Source organism: Bacillus rossius, chromosome 12 (genome assembly GCF_032445375.1).
Source record: "Bacillus rossius redtenbacheri isolate Brsri chromosome 12, Brsri_v3, whole genome shotgun sequence".
Lineage (NCBI taxonomy): Eukaryota > Metazoa > Arthropoda > Insecta > Phasmatodea > Bacillidae > Bacillus > Bacillus rossius.
This window is the reverse complement of record NC_086339.1, coordinates 24,139,873-24,162,209: the sequence shown is the minus strand read 5'-3', so window position 1 is coordinate 24,162,209 and position 22,337 is coordinate 24,139,873. Positions and strand designations below refer to the sequence as shown.

General features: G+C 39.6%; 1 protein-coding gene across 1 annotated transcript in view; it reads left to right on the top strand.

Moving 5' to 3' along the window:
• The first annotated feature begins 16,387 nt into the window (after positions 1-16,387).
• The window catches only part of LOC134537728 (uncharacterized), a 47,029-nt gene continuing 41,079 nt past the window's right edge, over positions 16,388-22,337 (top strand). The window contains exon 1 of the mRNA XM_063378475.1: positions 16,388-16,428. The gene's annotated coding sequence lies outside the window, so the exon portion shown is untranslated. The remainder of the gene's footprint in view (positions 16,429-22,337) is intronic.

The following is a 22,337-nucleotide window of genomic DNA, read 5'->3' as shown; positions in this document are numbered from 1 at the left end:
TTTTATCACTAGAAGGGTAAAGAAGAATAGGTTTACTGAAATAGTGACGTTCGTGAAGTTCAAACCACTCTCGATTTTATTCTATGCTCACGTTCTAAGATAAACAAGGGGTCGAATTATTATTAAAATGTCTTAGCAGCAAAATGTAGAATGTAGATTCAGTTAACCATAAAATGAGGATTTATGATTGAATATATAATTATTTATTACGACACACATTTATGTTTTATACGCATATTTCAATTAGCACATGTAATATATTTTCAAAATATTTTACATGCGTAAATAAAATTAAATTATTGATCATATGTATTCCAAAACATTAACATTGAAACATATCTAGATATAATAAACTATGCGTATTCAGTGCGTTTCAACAAAATACAAAATAGTCTGTCATGGATATTGTTTTTTTTGTTTGTTTTTTTCGTAAACTGTAAAACTATGGTTATCTTGTACATGTATCTCATACGTTGACATAACTGTATCTGACATAATAAAATAGGCATGTATGCTACTATGCAATGAGTCCATCTACAAACAACAACATTCAGCATAAATGTGGAATAAATGGTTCGGTTTATGAATGGAAATGTGAAAATATAATTATTGTGGGAAAGAGTTAACCATACAAACAAGCTCGAATGATTTTTTTTTAACAAGCGGTTAAACATGTGAAATTGTACAAATATCGTTTTTAGCTGTTTGCAGCGCACGCGCTCAGCTACATGTTGTAATTTACAACTGCTTAAAAATTTACGAAATACAGCGTAAGAGAATTTATTAGTTCCTGAAACACAGGCAATTTACTAGACAGCACCGCAAAGTTTGGCGTGAGCATTACCGAAACAAACTTCTCACGTTACAGTATGATGATTCATGGATGACACGTAGCATGTGTATTCAAAATCTAAATTTTTCTTCTAAATAGCCACGAATATATAATCTTAACAATATTCATGCTAGATTTAATACTAAAGTAGCATAAACGATTCTTCTTGTGATTAGAGCGAGAAATATTATTTTTATCTGAAGGAACTTTTCGTACAAAAAATTTAATTACAAATTATTAAGTAGCAGGTGGATAAAGTTCTGACATGTAAAATTCAAGTTCATTTTAATATTTGATCTTATGTATTTTGTGTTTTATTATTTTAACAATATTTTCAATTTGTTTTCCTAATGTTATCCGCTTTCATTTTCTCTGCTGTTACGAATAGGCTATTTTGCTATAAATTAAAATAATAATTGTTATATAAGTTGTTACCAATTAAGGTTTAGCACACTGTTTAAAAATGTCGTCTTAATTAGCTGTTTTATGCTTTGAATAATATGATATAAGATGAGGCTTTTATTCGTAAACATCTTAACTTTTTGCATAAAAAATACACATATCACCATTCTTGTTCCAACGTTCCAAGCCCAGTAACGAGAAACCTCGCATTGCCAACCAATGCTGCAACCTGGCGGACAAGTTGTACACTACTCTGACCAACGCTGTTTAAATAGTTCCAGAACCAATTGTAGGTAGCGCACAAAGCACAAGCACCCACCTACCTATAGGATTCGATTTTCTCTCGGATTCAATTTATCCTCGTACGGTATCATAAAAGTAAATAATAATTCAATTTGTTCACGGTCTCTAGCCACAGCCAGATATGTTTGGATGTAGCATCCTTAAGCCGCTATTGAACGTAATTAATACAGCGAATATTAATAGTAAAAACGAAAACCAATACCCAATACCGCCACCGACGAACTTTTTTTTTTAAAACCCGATTCGATTCCAGTGAAACACTTTAGACATTTTAGTTTAATAAAATGAATGATATAGAATAAGCACATACATGTTATTACATTGGTAAATAACAAAAAAAAACTATAATTACTAGCCAATATTTTTACCTGTCAGAGTAACAATAATAATTATTCTGGTTGCATTTAGTAGTTCGGAATATAATATTTCAGAACGTTTATTTTTTTAAGTTCGTAATATGAATTCACACACCAATAATTCACACACCAATATTAATAACCAAAAATTCATTCTCGAAATAACCGAATTTGAAAAAGGCTTGCATCGGTTACCAGTGTGGTTTGTAGCTTTTCGAAGAGAGCAAAATTGTTTTAAAGGTTTCGTCGACAAATACTTTTGTGCATAACATGCGGTTGTATGAGCTTGTGGGGGGAGGGGGTTTATGGTGGATATAACCTATAACCACCTCCCCTCCGCCCTCACCGAAAGTCTAAAAATTATATCATGCCCATCAACAAAAGGAAAGAATTTGAAAGCAAATATCGGACAAATTGGTTGTACGCTCTTGATAACATGAAACGTAAAACACACAATTTACATTTTTCTTCTTCAAATTCTGCAAAAAGATAGGTAAAATAAATTTATTAAAAAACTTTAGCACTTATTTAGATACTTGTGACACTCCTACAAACAGTTAGGAAATTTAATAGTGGACACGAATAGTGATATATCTCTAAAGTAAAAGCACTATGAAATCATAAGAAAACATTACTGTGCACATTACAATGAATGTAAGGACATACTAAATAGTCCAAACTCAATAGTTTTAACTTATCAAGAAAACATGTTATACATACTAATTTATGTACTAATTTCAACCATGCATGCGGTTAATAATTTTCAGTAATTTATACTCTGCTTACCGCCTTTTTTGTTAAGAATGTCACAAGGTTTTTTTCTCTAACATATTTTCTGTAAGATTTACCGAAACAACTGAATGCAAAATTACACTAAACGTTCACTAATTAAAAGCATACTCGGAAGTTATTTTAGAGTACTAACTGGATCCGTCGCACAAAATGGAACTAACATTTGAAAGTGCAAACGCAAGAGATGATGAAAATCAGGAGCAGCACATGTATAGACAAATATATGCCTAATCCAAATTCGACATTTAATTAAAAAAAAAAAAAATTGTGAAAAACGCCTTTTGAAGTTTTCATAGAAAAATTTAGAAAACAAAATCTTTTAAAAAATTACATAGTTAGTAATTTCATTTCTAATGCATCGGTCTAATAAACCTTATAAAAAAGAATTCTGACGTTCATTTTGGTAACGTTGGCACACGCCGTGATGGAAATTAAAATAAATCTAATCTGGTTATAGGTACCACGTAATAATCCAACGAGTTGCTGTAGTTGTCTGGCTGCGAAAATGTGACTGCAGAACCAACCGTCCGTATGTTCTACTTAGAGAAACCAGTCCCTCCTCGGGCAACGATTATTATTATTTTTTTTTTTTGCGTGACAGACCCTTCACGACATGAACAGGAGCACAACCCACCTCCTTCCGGCTAACAAAAAAAAAAAACCTTTGGCGGTGACACGCGGCTTTGGTCAAAAGACATCGCTGCGACGTGAGCGCTGGAGCTGGCAGCGATGCCTTGGCTGCCAACATGGCTCACTGTATTAGGAATCGCCCAGCTTTAACAAAACCTAGCACAAAAAAAAACACTCAAACCAATAATATTAAATGCCATGTGTTTACTAAATTACTCGAAATCTGCACAGTTTGCGCAGATATCTACAGATCAATGCCCGCAAGTTAATCAATCTTAGCACGTAACAATTTAAAGTCCCACAAAACATTTACACTCCAAATAAATACCCAGCAGTAAAATCAAAATAACACCACTTCTTTACGCTTATCCAAATTATAGTCTCGTTCCTCGGCCGAGACCTGAAAAATAAATTTAAGTATGCTACTTAGCAGCCCTACTATCCATTTTCACAAAACCACCACAAAAAATAATTGCCGAGACTTAAGTCAAACGTCACAATCACAGCGTATGTCCTTCACACCGCCCCGTCACTGCACTCACCCAGGTACGTTTTTTTTAAATTTTAATAATTATTTAATTAAAATAATTCAGGGTTTCTTGTTTTATCACTACAACTTTACTTATCACTATTGTATTCTTTTTTACATTTACGTGTTTTTTTTCCTAAGAGGCCTTTAACTTTAATTCTTTATATTGAATTTGTGAATAATATATTTTCAATTTTTTTTTATCGTCTTTAAAGTCGTTCGAGATGCAGAGAAAATACGTGTTGAGGCTCTCTAAAGAACTGGAGAACCGGCAGGGCCGGTGCAAGGTAAATTGGCACCCTAGGTGAAAAACCGTAATCCCCCCCCCCCCCCCCTTAAATTGGCGCCCTAGGCGAAAAACCTTAATGCGCCCCCCCCCCCCCCCCCCCCGTCCCGGCCGGACACCCCAAAAAAATTTTTCCTTGCCTCAAAATACATCACGTAAGCCTAAGATTTTGTCAACAATCAAATGAAAGCAGGCTTGGTTTTTTTTTTTTTTTACTTTTTTGCTAATTACAAATCATAAACAGGTCACCGTGGACTTTAAATAATTACTTATATCGATATAAACATTCCAAACTGTTACAAAAATCCATTTCCATCTAGTTTCGATAATCGTTAAACATATTATATATGAGCTGTTATGTGTCGTGCTGCGCCGGCCCCAGCTACTTGTGCGCCCTAGAGCGGTTGCCTAGTTCGCCTATATGGACGCGCCGGCCCTGAGAACCGGGTAACTTCATATTGGGCTGATCTGCTCGGGGTCGCGCTCGGCCCTCGGGGTCCGCGATGGGCCCGTGGGGGGGTCCCGGGACCGCTCCGAGCCAGGGCGGCAGCTGCTGGCTCTGCGGCCTGCACGGCGCCGCTGCGCCATCCCCCGGGCGACCTTGGCGGGAGCTGGCGCTGGTCCCCTGCAGACCGGACCCCGTCCTTTGAATATATATACTGTATAGAAGTCGCGAGTGGATAGGATTTACTCTACGTTTTTCAGGAGCGTATGATGAGCAGCTTGGGAACTTCGCCGCTGCAGTGCGCTGCCGTAACGCCCTGTATCGTCTTAGTTGTTATTTACACGTTAGAGCGAAGCACTGTCGCCCGCTGTCATTCCCCGCACCCCCCACCAATCATTCACTGCAGCTCAAGGTCGTTCAACGGGAGGGGGGAAGGGGTGTTTGAAGAGTTCGACACTTGTCCGCTAGGGACCACCACAAGTCGATGCCCTAGAGATGGTGGCGATTGCGGCGGGTGAATTATCCAACTACCTCAAAACCGTATTAGAAATTTTAACCTGGGCTGGCGACTTCTATACAGTATATATATTCAAAGCCCCGTCTGAAGCGACGCTGCCCTGGTACCAGCCCGATCGCCGGGAGCGGTTGGACCGCGGGTACTCCGGGTACCAGCGGTGGGATCGGGATAAGGCGCCAGTCCGCGGTCTAGCTGCTTCCCGATTGCGATTGGAAGGAGTGTAGCTCCTTCTGGTAGCGGACAGCCGGGAAGCCTACAACTCACGTAGTTTCGGTTCCCCTGAAAGAATTTCCGAAGATTTCCCGAAGTTTTGCGTTTTGGTATTAACGCCACTTCAGCCGCTAAATCAGAAGTTTCCAATGGAAACAAGCATGTTGTGACTGACCTAACCTAACCTAACCCTTCGATTTTTTTTTAATTTCAATTTTTGTGAGAAATCCGAAGTTGCACGAACGTGGTAGGGAACCGAAACTATGTGAGTTGTAGGCTTCCCCGGACAGCCTCCGCCATAATGGCGGGCCTGACTGGGAACGGGGGGATCTCAAAGGGCGCAGCCGGCCTGTGGAGCGTGTAAGAGCGACTACAAATATGTCGGGGTCGGCCGGAGGATTGGTCACCCGCAGATCGTCCTCGTACCTGGTTACGGAAACCCCTCTCTGCGGAAAAAGTCTTCATCTCCTAACTTTTCCCACAAAAAAAAAGTATGTAGGTAGTAGTTAGTATTTCAAAGGTGTGATCTTAAAAGTACGAACATATAACTGATAACGCCGCGGAAGGTAATACGAGAATACGAGCACCGTGCAGGAGTAACAGGCACATGAATGTGGCAAAATGTCATATTGTCTTTCAACGGAAGTTTCGTAGTACACACACACACACACACACACACACACACACACACACACACATTGTGGTACAGAACGAGCTGTTTTTCCTGACAATTCCCTGATGATTGCCAGAAATCCCTAACTTATGACTATTCCAGTTTTTACGATTTTTTTGATCTGACGCTTGACACCCCGTTTAATTTTTAATAGTGAAAATTCTGTGCAGAATGATCATCAAATCCACGTAAACGCAAGGCTTATTTCATAATATAAACACTAACAGCCAAACTTCCTTAGTGAAATGAAGCATTTTGTGGTGAAACTGAAGACACGCGGTATTTCCTATAGAAATTTTGATGGAAGGAGATAACCGCAACTCTAAACTTTCTACTGTAAACTAACAGCAAAGCCAAGGTTCAGTGCCTGGACAAAGAGTGACAGAGAGAAGTAGAGAAGGCAGGTCTGAGAAAAAAAAACCCTGTTGGAGGAAAAAATAAGTGGTGGTTATCTGGTAGGTTTTCTCGCAAAACAGAAAGTGATATTTTCACGCAACAGTTAGGATCAGTTGAGTCTCCGTTGCGGATATGAACAGAGCCTTCTGCTAACAGCAGCAGATTTAAATCTTTATTTTAGACATACGTCATTATTAGTTTGCACTTTATGTCATGGATACAAACACGAAGAACAGAAAAAGAAGAATGAGTACACACACATACATAAAACAAGCCAAAATCAGCCAAAGTCAAATGTTAAAACGTAATGACAGCACAGAGAACTCCGTGGAAGGAATCAGAACAATTTCACATAACCGACGAACACAACAACGAGACAGTGGCAACAAACACCATAAATACATACGAACAACAGCTTCGGAAAACTACACAACCTACTAGCGCACACACAGGCCTGTGTGCCAAACCTATCCCACAAGACACGCACCCCCGCCGTCGATTCAAATGATTCTTCACCAGTGTGGGGTGCACCTGATTTACTATGCACTTGGCGAGTTATAGAAACTTCGGTTTCTGGCCTCGCCCACGCTTACTGCCCCGGATGACAATATGATGTATCGGTGGCGGCGGCGGCGGCTTCGGACAACACAGTGACAGACAGAGGAACTCAAAGATGATAACAAACAGATTATCTGGACAACACACCAACGTTACAGCGACGCACACGCGGATACAGAGACGAAATTAAAAACGTATTCTGACAACACGATGACAACAGCACAGACCAACACAGTGGGCTTTATTTAACATTTGACATCGGCTGATTTTGGGCTGGTTTTCTGTGTGTTTGTGTATTCATCTTCCTTTGACTGTTCTTCGGTTTTTCGCCATGACACACAGCGCTAATCAGGGCCGGATTTAGGGGAGGGCAACCGGGGCGAAAGTCCCGGGGCCCCCACAAACGGAGGGCTCCCACAATAGAGACTTCGGAAAAAAATATTTCAAATTCCGACAAGTAAACACTAGTAAACATCTTTTCCTTTGATATTCTTTTTTCGCTGTTTTACCTTTACCTACAGTACTTTGTACATACATGATTATATTATTGTTAAAAATTAACAGAAATATTCATTAACAGTAAAATTTAATTTCATATAATTCTTGTCTCCGATTATATTTATGTATGTTTTTTAAATACTAAGAGAATCTACTTGATTTCACAATAAATTATTTATTGGAAAACTCGACTGAAAAAAATTGTTCATTTTATTTGAAAAATAATTTGGGGCCACGGGGCCTCCGCTCCATGTTGCCCCGAGGCCTCCAGACCTCTAAATCCGGCCCTGGCGCTAATTAGCAATGGCGTTAAATCAATTTTGCCCATTACAAGAATAATTCAAAGAACGTAACGGCAGGAGTTCTTTACTTGCGTGTCCGCTTGATAAGACTGAAGAGGAGGAGTAACGGATGAAACCTTTTCACCCATAACGGTACTAAGCTTTCCACTTGACATTACTCTTTACGACTCAATTACAACATTAACACTTTGCTTCTCTTCGGAGTTTCGATCATGCGAACTCAAGAAATCTCAGAATCGTTTCCTGTTGTAAATTTTTTAAAACAAAAAATACTTAAGCTAAGAGTTGATTTTCAGTGTACTTGTAAAAACATTATTGTTTCATCGCCTATTTTTTCGAGCACATTAAAATAAATCTCTTCAAGTACAAACTCGAAACACTACATAATACTATAAAGTTAAGGCATGGTCAGTTAATTGTTATTCTCAGAAATAAAAACGCCTCATTGCACTGATTATTTATACAACCTATGAAACAGAAAGTACATATTAATTGAAGCATAATTGAATTCTAGTATGCTAATATTTATAAAGAAAAATCAATAGAGGAACGCATTTTTTTATTTCAGTCATGGCTTAGTAGATTATTTTTAGCAACGCAACGAAAAAAAAACATGGGAACAAGGAATTAACACGGATAAAATGAAACATTCTTTACCAGCAAAGCTTTAAAAATTCATGCGTTTATCTGAAGGGCGCGTTCAGGTTCGAACAGTAACTAGCATCCGTGCGAAATAACTGTTTCGATGCTGCTTCCAACCGGCCGGATCTAAGTACATGTTGACCTTCATGCTGGAACCGCAATAGCGAGGTCACGCGACGCGACAGCAGAATATAGCGTTATGTATGGTGGTAAGTCTGCTGTTTTCGCCCGAGCGACAAATATAAATAAAAAAGGGTGTTTTTGACCATTACATATTTTCCATGCGTACGAAACCAGTGTATATATATATGTGTGTGTGTGTGTGTGTGTATACATATATATAGGCTATATATTTTTTTAACAAGTTTTGATGTGTAATATCTTAGCTCTCGGTATACGACATTTGGTGGGAGTAATTTCGTGTATGTGACGTTAACGGTGCAACCATCCATAGCGGGTGGCGCGAACCATAAAGTTCACAAAGACAAACGGGAATCTTTATGTTATTAACTGTTTAATGAATTTTAACAATATTGGCAGTATTTTAATAAAATTCCTTGTCAAAAATCAAGTCCAAAGCTGGGGTTTAGTATTTTTTTTTTTTCAAGTCTTTTTCGCCTTCATAGGAGCCGTTTCATTATTTAGTATAAAAATTTACGTCTGCTAGTCAAATGATTCAGTAGTCGTCGTAGCTGCTCCGGCAGCGAATTCTAGCGGCGGGTGCGGGAACTGCGTGTGATTCGCGTCAGTAAATGTATTTGGAAACACAATTTGCGTATATTTATCACGTTCGGTATTATTTTAAAGGATTCTACGTTAAATTTCGTGTCCAAGTTTCGTATTATAAGTGCATATTTGCAGCATGAGAACACACGAATTTTCTCGTTACCGAGGTTAGATGTTACACATCACTGGCCAGTACTGAGAGAAGCGCTCACTTTTTTTAATCGACATCTTTGAGAAAAATATATATTTAATCCAAAAGTTTAACGTTGATTCGGTCTTTCGTGAACACATTTCAAATATAGTTCAGGTGTTAATTTAGTAAAGAAAACTTTAAAAAGACATGAATAACAGTATTACCAATGCACCAGCAAGCATCATTTAAAAAAAAAAACTGACAAGAATTTCAGTAACATCGTGCTTCTGATGCGATGGAAAAGGAAAAAAATGTCTACTCGGAAAGTCTGTCTTGCCCACGAATTTCGTCGCACCGACGCCAAAGAATTGTGGAGTGTGATTGGCTGAGATATTTTATAAGCATCGCTCCCGGTGAACAAGGAGGGAGATTATAAGTGCGACTCTACTGTGGAACCTGAAACCATGTTTTGCGTGACATTTGAGGCTATTTGTTGGATGGGTCCAAAACTACTAGCAAAAAAATCCTCGGAAGAGAGGTTCAAACCCAAAGTGCTTGGTTTATAATGTTAATTTAACTACTTTACGACTAATAGCTTAAACTGTGCAAGAAACACTTAATGCTGTTTTATAATTTTTTTAAATAAAGCACGTACTATATAAATTAGTAGGCCCCTATAAATTTCTGGTATGCCGCACCACAAAATATGTGGCCACCAAAATAAAGTGAATTAATTTCAACTGGTTTGTTTGCCTGATAGTAGCTGATGCATTACTTCTCACAATCAATATAGCTATGTTAGTAATACATTATGAAAGATACTATCTGGCGGGTGGGCCCAAATCTACTTCAAAAACCCAGGTCTCAGTCTCGGCAAATTGAGTCGGTCCAGTCGCACTGTTGTGATTGTTGCATTAGCAGATGAGTTCGAACACACCAGAAAGCCATGATTAGTTGTGCCTACGTGCGTCTGGAATGTGGGAATGACTGAATGGCTGTTGAAGATGCCTGCAGATATGCCTGGTCCGCTACTGGGACGAAGTAACGGTAGTAGCTCTGTTCGCGACAAGAGATCGCCTGAAGAAGTCACGGAGAGCCTACTAAATCAGTCGGGCGTTCAGCAGTTTCCAGTGAACCTGATCAGTAAGTATCAGCGCACGGTTGATGAGCAGCAGGTTTCGAAACTACCGCAGGCTCAAGTCTCGAAGTTCAGTTCCTCAAAACACAGAGCGCTTGGTGCTTTCATATATAGGTAATAAGTGAATACTATTCAGAGCTCGAATTAAATTAGTCCGTGTGAGACAGTGAAGCCATTCGACGTGAGTGAAAAAAACTAGTGAAATTTTAAATGAAGCTAAACATTTATTGAAATTATTCTATTAATAAAAGTAAATGGCCTGTTATTCTCACAATCTGACTTGCACAAACTTTGAACTTTGAACTTTTAAATATTAAGTACGTACTATCACAGTGCGGAATTTATTTTTGAATTAGGCCTTGTTTAAAAATAATACATTCAATTATGTTTAAGAATTGAGCAGATTTGTGCCATTATTATATTATACCATTATTACTTAAATGAGTTGTCTTTTAAAATAATTTTCCAAGTTAGCATCTATTCTTTTATTGAATAGATAGTTAAATTTACGTTATCAAAAAAATTTTCCTCACAAGCTGAGAAAATAATTTTTTTTTTAAGTATAGCATATTTAATTATTTTGTCTTGTTATAAGTGTAGGATTATTAAGGATTGCATGAATAAAATTAGATACTTATTATAATATGGATATCTGTAGCCACAACATACAATAATTAGGTTAAGGGTAGGGAGTATAAAATTTTAGGAAAAAAAGTCTTTATTTTGAAAACTATTCTATTATTTTATTCGGAACCGTCAGCACTAATCAACTGTTCTCGGCATGACGTAGAGGTCTGGGCCATGGGGTGTGTCGTGCTGCAAGCGTGCGGTACCGACATTTCCTCTCGCGTTTTGCTGATAACTGCAGCTTCTGTGTCCAGGTACCTGCAGTTTCTTCCGCCCATTGTCCGCGCTCGGTTTCCAAGCATTAATTACCGGCGCCCCGCGAGCGGCGGGGATGTGTCCGTGAAAGAAGGAAACTCTTAACGCCCGTCTCCCGGACGTGCAATTGCCTTCACCCGAGCCATAACAACTGCATAGAGGATGAGTCGCTATCGACCGGACGTGGGAACCATTACTTCCAAGGCCCATTTCTAGTCCGTGGTCTTCGGCAGCCGTGGTCTTCGGCAGCCGTGGTTTTCGGCAGCCTTGGTTTTATTCAGCCGTGGTCTTCGGTAGACGTAGTCTTCGGCAGCTGTGGTCTTCGGCAACTATGGTCTTCGGCAGCCATGTTCTTCGGCAGCCGTGGTCTTCGGCAGCCGTGGTCTTCGGCAGCCGTGGTATTCGGCAGCCGTGGTCTTCGGCAGCCGTGGTCTTCGGCAACTATGGTCTTCGGCAGCCATATTCTTCGGCAGCCATGTCCTTCGGCAGCCATATTCTTCGGCAGCCGTGGTCTTCGGCAACCATATTCTTCGGCAGCCGTGGTATTCGGCAACCGTGGTATTCGGTAGCCGTGGTCTTCAGCAGCGGTGGTCTTCGGCAACTATGGTCTTCGGCAGCCATGTTCTTCGGCAGCCATGGTCTTCGGCAGCCATATTATTCGGCAGCCGTGGTATTCGGTAGCCGTGGTCTTTGGCAGCCATATTATTCGGCAGCCGTGGTATTCGGTAGTCGTGATCTTCGGCAGCCATATTCTTCGGCAGCCATATTATTCGGCAGCATGTTCTTCGGTAGCCGTGGTCTTCAGCAGCTGTGGTCTTCGGCAGCCGTGGTCTTCGGCATCTGTGGTCTTCGGCAGCTGCGGTCTTCGGCAACTGTGGTCTTCGGCAGCTGTGGTCTTCGGCAGCCGTGGTCTTCGGCAGCCGTGGTCTTCGGCAGCTGTGGTCTTCGGCAGACGTGGTCTACGGCAGTCTTGGTTTTCTTCAGCCGTGGTCTATGACAGCTGTGGTCCATGGCAGCCGTGGTCCATGACAGCTGTGGTCTATGGCAGCCGTGGTGGATGAGGCACAAGCATGTGTGCAGGTCGTAGATGTTATTAAAGTAAATAAAGTAAAAAGACGTGAATTGACAATAAATTTTGATGGGTAAATTACTTTAATACAACCGTGTTAACAAGTGTGAAAATCTGTAGTATTCTTAAGGGGCGTGCCCTTAGAATCTGAGGCCAATAGGTTTTGCCAGGGAAGAGTGGAAGAGGAGGCGTACTTTTTGAAATTCTCTCTGGAGAACTCCGCATCAAGGCTCACACAGAAGGGGCAGGGGAATATATTAACGTCATTCGTGAGTGGAGTTTCTGTCGTCGGTTTTTCTTTTTACTTTACTTAATACACCATGTTCAATAATAATCAGACACGTATGCAATGTAAAGCAACAAGTTAAATTTTACTAGGTGGTCTGGGACAATATGCATTAAATCAGAGGAAAACTTGCGGGTTCCAACCTTCATTCTTCAACTATATTTCCATTTTTTATTTGTTGTCTTAAATTATTTTCAGTTGAAAAAATGTTTTATGAAGAATTTTGGTTGTTGTTTAAGCACTAATTCGCCCTATATTTTTTAATACTTTCAGATGTCCAAATCTGGTTTCGAGCTATACCTCCAAATTACTCCACTTGAGGTAAATTGGAGGTTTTTGTGTGGTTAAAAGTTTTTAAAATCTAAAAAATAATGTTAGTTTGATATTTTAGTGGGCTCTCATAATATAATTGTTTTACAGTAGGAAAATTTTCAGCAATATGAGTATGATACAAAAACCTAATTGGTCACACATTTTCTATTGCTTTTTTGACAAAAGCCAGTTGTTGAAAGTTTTTGTATTTTTTGCGCATGTAAGCGTCCTAAACTTTTATCCCAGTAGGTTTATTCGGGAAGCGTATAACTCATTTATGATTTTACGGCTAAGCAGATCAGCAACTCAGATGTCATCACGCCGAAGTTGGCTGGTAATTCCAATCACTGTGACAGCTGTTTGATTTACTGTTATTTTTTATTTTCTTTAGTGCAGCTTTACGTCTCGTGCGAGATCGTCGAAGAACGCGACATATCAAGAGGGAATGCTGGGAAAGGGAAAGAAACAGGCCGTGACCTTTGATGAGGAACTATCGCAGCATTTTCCTGAGGTTATTGCGGCACAACACTGAACACTGAAGTCACTTGGTTTGTGGTAGGTCTTTATACAGGTGGTACTCTTGGAATTTTTTTTGTTAAATAAATAAGTAAAGTGGGTAAGACGGTAAGTTATGTTTTAGGAGGTTTTGTTTTTATCAATTGGCCCCCATTTTCATGCTTCGCTTACTTCTATTCTCTCCGTTTCGTCTGCCTTTTTGAACAGTTCGTTTGAAACGGTAAAACTTTCGGGTCGCTGTAGACTTCTAGCTGGTGCTCTGATTACCTTCGGGGGGGGGGGGGGGGGGGGGGCAGGCGATTCCGAACGATGTGGCACAGCGGTGAAACTATAGACTTGCATTCGCGAGGACCAAGGGTTCTAAATGCCGGTCCGACCATCTTTATTCAGTTTTTCCCCCCGAGGTTCGTAGAGGTCGCGCCAGGGGAACTCTGGGTTCGGCTCATCGCCAAAAGAACAGTTTCGGATCAGCGATTCAATTACCGATCTCTTTGTCGGGTTCATCGCAAGTGTCAGACTCCACTGAGCTCGCTGTCGAACACACAAATAAATATATTAAAAAAGTGTGATTGGTGCAACATTATTATGTAGTTAACCGAAATTTTAAGTGAAATTTCTTTACAGCGGGTTGGATAGATCGAGGAAATGACGTAATTAAAGCGCAACAAAAAGAAGTGTAACGATAAAAAAACGGGGGGGAAACGCTCACAGCGCTTAAATTAGAGTCAAATATGTAGGCTTTCGTCACGCGGTTTGTTTTATTGTGAACCTCGAGAGTGGTTTTTATTAGCTAACAAAAAAATTGGTTGTCTGTAAAGTCGGTTTACGGACGATAGTTTAACGTGACAACGTCATAACTAAACATTGATGAAATGATTGTATACTTTATGAATAAAATTGAATCATTTTTATTGAATTATCACTATTTTGTATGGATACAAAGAAGGAGTGAAATGAAATCTACAATTTAATTGATAAATTTACTTTTATTTGCACTCATTAATTCAAATATGTTTATAACTTCAACGAAGAGATTATTTTAACTATAACTTTTATACATGTTTGCTATTTAACTTCTTCCAATCTGTGTTATTCTGTTAAGGATAGGACGATGATAGGAAAAGTAGGAAACGAATGGGAGTGTTTCAAGTTTAATGTGCTTCGAAAAAGTCAAATCGACGGTTGTTCCAATCGAGTGGAAGAGAGATAGATGCGGCGCAAGCGTACAATGAGCGTAACGGGAAACAGCGTAACGGGACAATGTGCGTACCGGGACACTTCTTCGTGCGTGCATCCAGCGTTCATCGATTTATTAGACGTTGTCACGTCAGAAAAAATTGCCGGAAACACAGATGGCGACAGCAGCATCCTCGATGGCATGCTTGCAATACAACACACTTGCGCACTCACGCACTTGCACACTTGCTCACTTGCATACTCGCTCAGCACTCTTGTAACTCTATATGTGAAGTTCCACTTCCAACGCCTGTGGCGGCCCCGCAAACCATGTTTTATTTTTATTTATATTTTTAACTGACGAGATTTGAAATACCTACAGTATGTCCATAAAAGAATATCCCAGCTATAAATTTTAATAGTATTAACTGAAAGCGATGTAGAGTTTTGGTTGAAGGTCACAATTAAAGAGTAACTCAAACAGTTTTCGATAAAGCACGTGCGAGTACTGCTTTGTTATTTTCTCGCTTGCAGCGCCACCTACGCAAAATGGCGACTCCTAAGCGTAAAGCATCTTGTTTTCTGCAATTTGCTACGAGTGTATCTGAAATTTCAGGATGGAGCCCCTCCCCATTGTAAAATCTTTGTACGGAAGTAGTTTAACGTCAAAGTCCCTGACCGTTGGATTGGTCGTAATGGTCGAGACGACAGAGCTCTTTTTCGCTGGCCTCCACGTTCACCTGACATAACGCCATGCGATTTTTTTTCCTTTGGGGCTTTATAAAAGATCGAGTCTACGTTCCGCCACTACCTATTGATTTGCCAGAGTTGAGACACAAAATTGAAGAGGTCCATTACTCCGGACGTTAACCAAAGTGTGGGAAGAATTGGACTTCAGGTTTAATGTGAGCCGTGTAGCAAAAAATTGCAATTATTGAACATTTGCATGAAAAACTAGGTTAGTTTACCTTCAATTTCATGTAGGATTTATTGAAAATAGTCTAAATTAAACTGTCGTAATATACCGTCGGATCTGGGACGTTCTTTTATGGACATCCTGTGTATCCATAGAAAACAAAATACACAAAAAAAAAGGTACTTTAACAAAAGATTCCTGTGGAAATTTAAATACTACAAGAAAGATAGTGTAACTTTGTACAATATATGGATATGATTATTTATGCACATATGAAAGACTTTTTCGAAACAATACTAATGAATTTCTTACGAAAATTCATAATTTTATATTTTAGTTACTGAGTCAAATCAAGCATAATTTTTTTTCAAATCATGCAAAATATAAACGAACATTCCATAATTAGACTTTATTTTGTTGTATCGTGTTGATTAATGTACACAGTTAAGACTGCAAAGCTGTTCAGGGAACGAGTTCACAAATAACTTTGACTATTGGAGGTGTTGTGTGACAACACAAAGCAATAATGCCCGGGTAAGAATCCGAACCCAGTATTACTGCGAAAACTGATTTTTCTTTAGTGATATAGTAATTTTCACGTAAATGCACAAATTGATAAGTAGGCTATCTGTAATTTTACATGAATATTTATGTTTCATTTATTAAAAAAATGTATATATTACAGTATAAGCGTCTCTCGATGACCACAGAGACTGCGCTCAGCGCTGGAGAACAAGAGCGGACGGTAAACCGCCGAGCGACCAGCGTACAATCGAGCCGTCGAGGGGAACATAGACGAGGGGAGGAGGGGGAGTGGTCCCCGGCGCTATATAAAGCCGCCGCCAGCTTCCGACGTGTTCACTCGCTGGCGGCGAGAGCTGGGCGTCGGGACGCTGCAGCCACGTGAGTCATCTTTCATACTTCACGGCCCACTGTCGCTTGTCCACGGCACGCGACAGTCGGCCTTATTCCCTCTTCTTCCTGGCTCTGTCGCTTCTGCCGCTAGCTGTCGCTTGTGGATGAAATCACATGGGCGCTTGAATGCATTATTGCACAGAAGATTAAGATAATACAGTTGTTACCATGTTATGATTCTTATTTTACTATGCCCTTTAATTTTGCTTCACAAAACTTAACTTACTCTTGTGTTAATCTTTCGTGTTATATTTTTAAAAGGCTTCTGTGAATTTCAATATTATCTGAGTAAAAAGTAAACTTTAAATGGGGAAACTATCAACTAAAAAATTTATACTAAATAATTTAATTCCTTTACAAATAATTTTAACTACTTAAAATGCTGAATGCAGTTGTTACTACAATCATGTTTACAGGAAAAAGATTTTATAAAATAAAAATACCTATGCCTGTTATTTTGTGGCACTGTTCATCTGTACGTGTAGAACAAATTGCTCGCTGTTTTTTAGTATTTCACCACTTAAACATTTTTGTTTTGTTGTTAAAGAATTGAATTTATTAATTTATTAAATAATCGTAATTAGTTCTTTTTCTTTAACTTTGCAATCGAATTGAAATGAATGACTACTTCTGTACTTAGGTGACATGTTTCTGTAGATCTGGCGCTTGTCTTTATTATTGTTTTGGTGGTTGGCGTGTTGCTTGCTGGTTGTGTTATGTCATGTTTGGACTTAAAATTGGTTTGGGTTCGATATCATGGTGAATAATTTTAATACGAACAAATTAATAATATTCCAGCAAATTTGAACTATTTTTATTCAAAATACTCTCCTTGGCTAGCGATGCGCTTTTATCTTAGTGTTGATTCCATGATTGGAGGCATTTCTGGATGTGGACAGACAGGAAACTTTTGTTCGGCCAAATACTCGCGGATCAGAAGCTAGGCGTGACACGGCTTGTATTGATGGAGGAGGAAGCCATAGACCCATTTGTTCTGGTTTCCGTTTTCGCAAACAAAAACTTAATGTTAACGCGTTGTTCGAAATCCGTTACCATGATGGGCGACATACACGATAAACACGACCTCACTCTTCCGGCCCTGGAAGTCGAACGACAAGTCACAACTTGTTCAAACTTGACACTGACTATCTCAGCGGATCGTGCTATCGGGTATGTCAATTCAAATAGATGCAGCGCCAGCAGTTGCTGTTATATAAAAATCTCGCCGAAAATTTTGATCACAACTTGTATCCGCACGGAGGGCGAAAGACGAGCTAACCAATGAGCGAGGCGGCGTGTATACTTAGTAGGAGCAGGGTTCGAAACCTGAGAGAGAGTTTCTGGTTTAGATTTTTTTTTTCCGTGGTGTCTCTAAAACACTCCGGTCGAACTCGTCCAACTTCCTTGATCAACACTTATGCCTGTTCACGTCGCTAAGTGACTTCGCTGTCCGCGAGACATCAGTCTTGGTAGCATAGGCGTGCGCAGGACTTCAGTAGTGGTGGTGCCAGATTACAGAACAGCCCTATCATTCACAGACCCCGAGCCTAAAGCGGGGGGTCCGGGGGTCCTACCCCGGAAAAATTTGGATTTGAAAGCGCAAAATGGTTCTATTTAAGGTGTTTCCGAACAAAAACATTGAATACATAGATGTAAAAATTTTAACATTTTTTATGAAAAATTATGGCTTTGAATGTTATAATCGCCAGGAAAACTACTAAACTAGTTACAGTTTTAAGCTTTGTTGAGCCATAAAGTAAATTGCACAAATTGTTTGCACGGAATTCATGCTGGTGGCTTTGAAAACCTTACTTACATGTCAACATGTCAACATGGCAACGTTTTAGCCATGACTAACTCCCCTCACTGACTATTCTAAGTTAAAACTAGATAAGTTGGGCCCAGGTAAAACTTGCATAGACACAGGGAAAACCCTGGGCACTGACATGCGGGATGCAAAATTTCATGCATTAATTACAAGCACGTTGGTTACAGGAAACCGAAGGATGGTTCTGGAAGAAGAGTTGGACAGAGTATAAAGACTACTATGCAAATGGGCGGGAGCTTGGACATTTTGTCCGCTTTTTGTTTGGTGGCACTGGTTGTTTCGGGGGCGACTTTAGTCGTTTACCACCTGGCTGCCAGCCAGCCTAGACTAAGTTAAGAAGGGGAAAAATTCGTGTGCGCTGTTGAATTTAAGCAAATGTAAAGAAAGTAACATACCTCAAATATGTAAAATATTAAAATAATAAAAATACACAAATAAGAGTGGGCAAAAGTTTTACCTTTTGGAATACAACAATAATGTTTTGTCGGCGACTGCATATAAGTCATCGAGTAAGCATATCCTTTTAACTAACTAAACTCTCTCTCTTTTTTTAAATAAACCCTGGCGGACGGCGGCTATTATTCCGTGCGCCTGCCGAGTGGAGTGAACAGTGGACACCGAGCGCGCATTCTATGTAATTCGAGGAGAACTATGAGATATATTTACATTTCAGAAGTTTCGTAGCCGCGGCCCGCGTGTACAACACAAGTAATTTCACCTGGCTTGTTTCCGTGTGTATAGTTGGTTCGATTGATAATTGATATACTGATAGTGTTATGAGCACAACTCGACACGATTGTAAAACATATATTTTTGGAAATAGTACTGTTTTTGTAAGTATGTATTATTTGTGCTTGTAAAAAACAAAATAACGTTAACCCTAATGGTGGTGCCAAGGCACCTGTGGCACCTACCGTGCGCACGCCTATGCTTGGTAGAAGAGAAAAGAAATACGCGCGCGAAACCATAAAGTGTAGTATAATAGTACGTGGCGCGCCTTTTGCTGCCGGCGCCGGCGCTTTCCACCTGCTGTTCGCCAGGAAGGCTGCGTTTCATTGAGCCCCATACAGTTCCCGAGCATGTCTGACGTTTTCACATTTCCTCGAGCAACATGTGAGCGAAACTTCGCTAGTGATGTGTAAACATCTAACCTCTGTATCTCATGTTTCAAACACGCTTATAATACGACACTCGGACACGAAATTTAACGTGGTATTCTTTCAAATAATGCCGAGCGTGATAAATATACAGAAATTGTGTTTTCAACTACATTTCTTGATGCGAATCTCACGTAGTTTCCGCACCCGCCGCTAGAATTTGCTGCCCGAGCAGCTACGTCAACAGTGGAAACATTCAATTTGCATAGTGAAAGGTATGATATAATGAAACGGCTCCGATAAAAGCGAAAAACCACTCTAAAAAAAAAACAATTAAAACCCCTGTTTCGGACCTGATTTCCGACTAGATATTTTAAACAAATAATGTCCCTCTGGTTCAAATTTATCAAACAGTTACTACTATAAAGTTTACCTTGGTCTTTGTGAACTTTGGTTCGCGCCATCCGCCACAGATGGCAGCACTAAGTTTACATATATCCGTTCCATTCACAAAATTACTCCTACCAAATACAGTATACCGAGAGCTGACATATTACAACAATAAAAAAAACACAGTTTCTCGAAATTTCATACTCGTTCACAATTTCAGAGTGTTTTAGATGCCTCTGACCTAAACTAACCAATCTTTCAGTTCAGTTTCGATCACCTAGACGTGCGAAAAAAGAAAATAAACAATATTTGTGGGGAAAAAAATTATTTATGCAATAGACCTGACATAACCTACCTTTTACGGGAGTACAAAAAAAAATGAAAACGAAGATGTACAGACGTGAATTATCGGGGCGTCTGACTCGGGGTCAGAGTATGGTCTGTATCTCCTGCTCGCCCGGCGCGTTGTAGGGAGAGAGTGGCGCTGGGTCGCGCGAATCTGGTCACGACGCGATGTGACGCGACGCGACGCGAGCTGCCGGGCGACCAATCACGCGTCGGCGCGAGCACGAGACGGAATCGTAAACACCGGGACGTGAGGTGAAAGTGTGGCCTCAGGTATGACCAGCTGGTCGCGCCCACGGACTGGAAAAAAACGGAGACGTGTAAGATAACGAAGCCCACGTGAGGCGCGCAGGACCACAAAGTAAAAAGTAAAATAAAAAATAAAAAAACACGTGTCGCGCGGACTGCAGCCATTTTGTTGAAGTTACAACATATCATCGTGGCGTTGATTGTTCGCGTGTGTGTGTTTCAGTGCAGAGAGAGAGAGACAGCTCGATAGTTCTCGTCTATTACGCAGAAAAAAAAAACATTTTCTAAAACTTTCACAAGTATCTTTGGAAACCAGTTGCCAAGAAATATTTTGTAATAATGCCAGAAATATATTGTAACTTTGTAAAACGCATGACTATGTTTATTTGTGCCTATATTAAATACTTTTTTTTTTCGAGAAAATTCTGAGTATTTCTTACGAAAACATTTTTCAACCATGGAAAAAATAATCGAATATTCAATCATTTGACCTTATTTAGTTTCATTATTCTTATTAGTGTACTCAGTTAATGCTGGAAAGCTATTCTGGGAACGGTTTACAAATAACGTTAACTATTTAAGGTACTGTGACAATACAAAGCATAAACGCCCGGGTAAGAATACGAACCAAGTATTAATGCGGACACTATTTTGCAGTGATACAATTGTTTTCATTTAAATGTACAAAATTTCAAGTTATCATAATTTTAATGAATATTTTTATTCCATTTCCAAAAAAAATTTGTAATTGAATATTGTGTCCAGCTACACATTCGTATTAGATTTTTAACTAAAACTTGAGTCTTTTGTCTTACAGTTCGTAAACAGCTGCATGTGTCGTTGTTTAACGGTTATTCTGAAAATCGTAAGCCAAAGGTAGCTACAAAGTAGGTAACTATTCAATCTTACCAGCGCCCTATAAACGTAGATCGGTCACAGTAAATTCAAATGATCATTTAAAATTTATCATGTACAAAAGTTGTCTTCGGGATAATTTTATTAGCACACGAACGATTATGAACGTGAATTGTGTTTGGAGCTGTTAAAAAAAAAAAGTGAACGAGATTGCCGTAGTTCCAGTTTGTGTCCAAATTACCCGAGATATCCTTGGCCAAAGTGTTCAGGTTTGACAACCACTGCGGCAGAAATATTCATGAACCGGGCGCTGCGCGCCAAACAGCGAACAAGACGACCTTCTGGTTGTTATCCAGTTTGCCGACGGAGTCCCGTGTCACAGTTCGACGGTACGACTACAGAGTGTTCCAGACAGCCTTAAAATTTTGGGAATCAGCTTCTGACAATCAGTTCCGTCGACACCTGCACGGTATACCACTTAAACTGCCGTACCTTACGCTTGTCTGAGCTGATTAAAAATTGTAAAGAAAAAAAACTTCATTGCTGGCACTGGTGAAATATTGTCGAAAATCACTGCATTACCGATAGTCTGTGTCAGGTCAAATATCGGTACGATCATTTTTTTGTGAGGTAGGAGCGTGAGAAACAAATCCGCGTCGCTCTATCACTAGAAAATCGCAGGTTTCTAAGCTTTTATTTCGAAAAACCTTTCATTAATTTACAAATTATAACCTATAAATTAAGAGTTTTTGAGATAGAGGCATTATAAAAAAGTTTAATTTAAAATTGTTTACAACAGTTTTGCATGCCCTATGATGATCATGCTAAGGTTTAAATACATATTTTGGCCATTTAGTTTCTCAAAACCCTTAAATAAACACTTATTAATTTGATAAAACCATTTACAAACAATAACCCATAAAATTATTATCAGTTAATTTAATATCATAAGCAAAAACCTGAATTGAAAGGAGCATAATTATGTACTATACTACCGCCTTTACACTCTAGTCCAATAACCCTTTGCTTCGTAAAGCCCTGCCGTTCACTTTTGATCGAAATCCAACCGGTCAACAAGAAACCATTGCAACTTGCGTAACTACAGGCACTTCACTTGCGAGGCGGTGACTCCA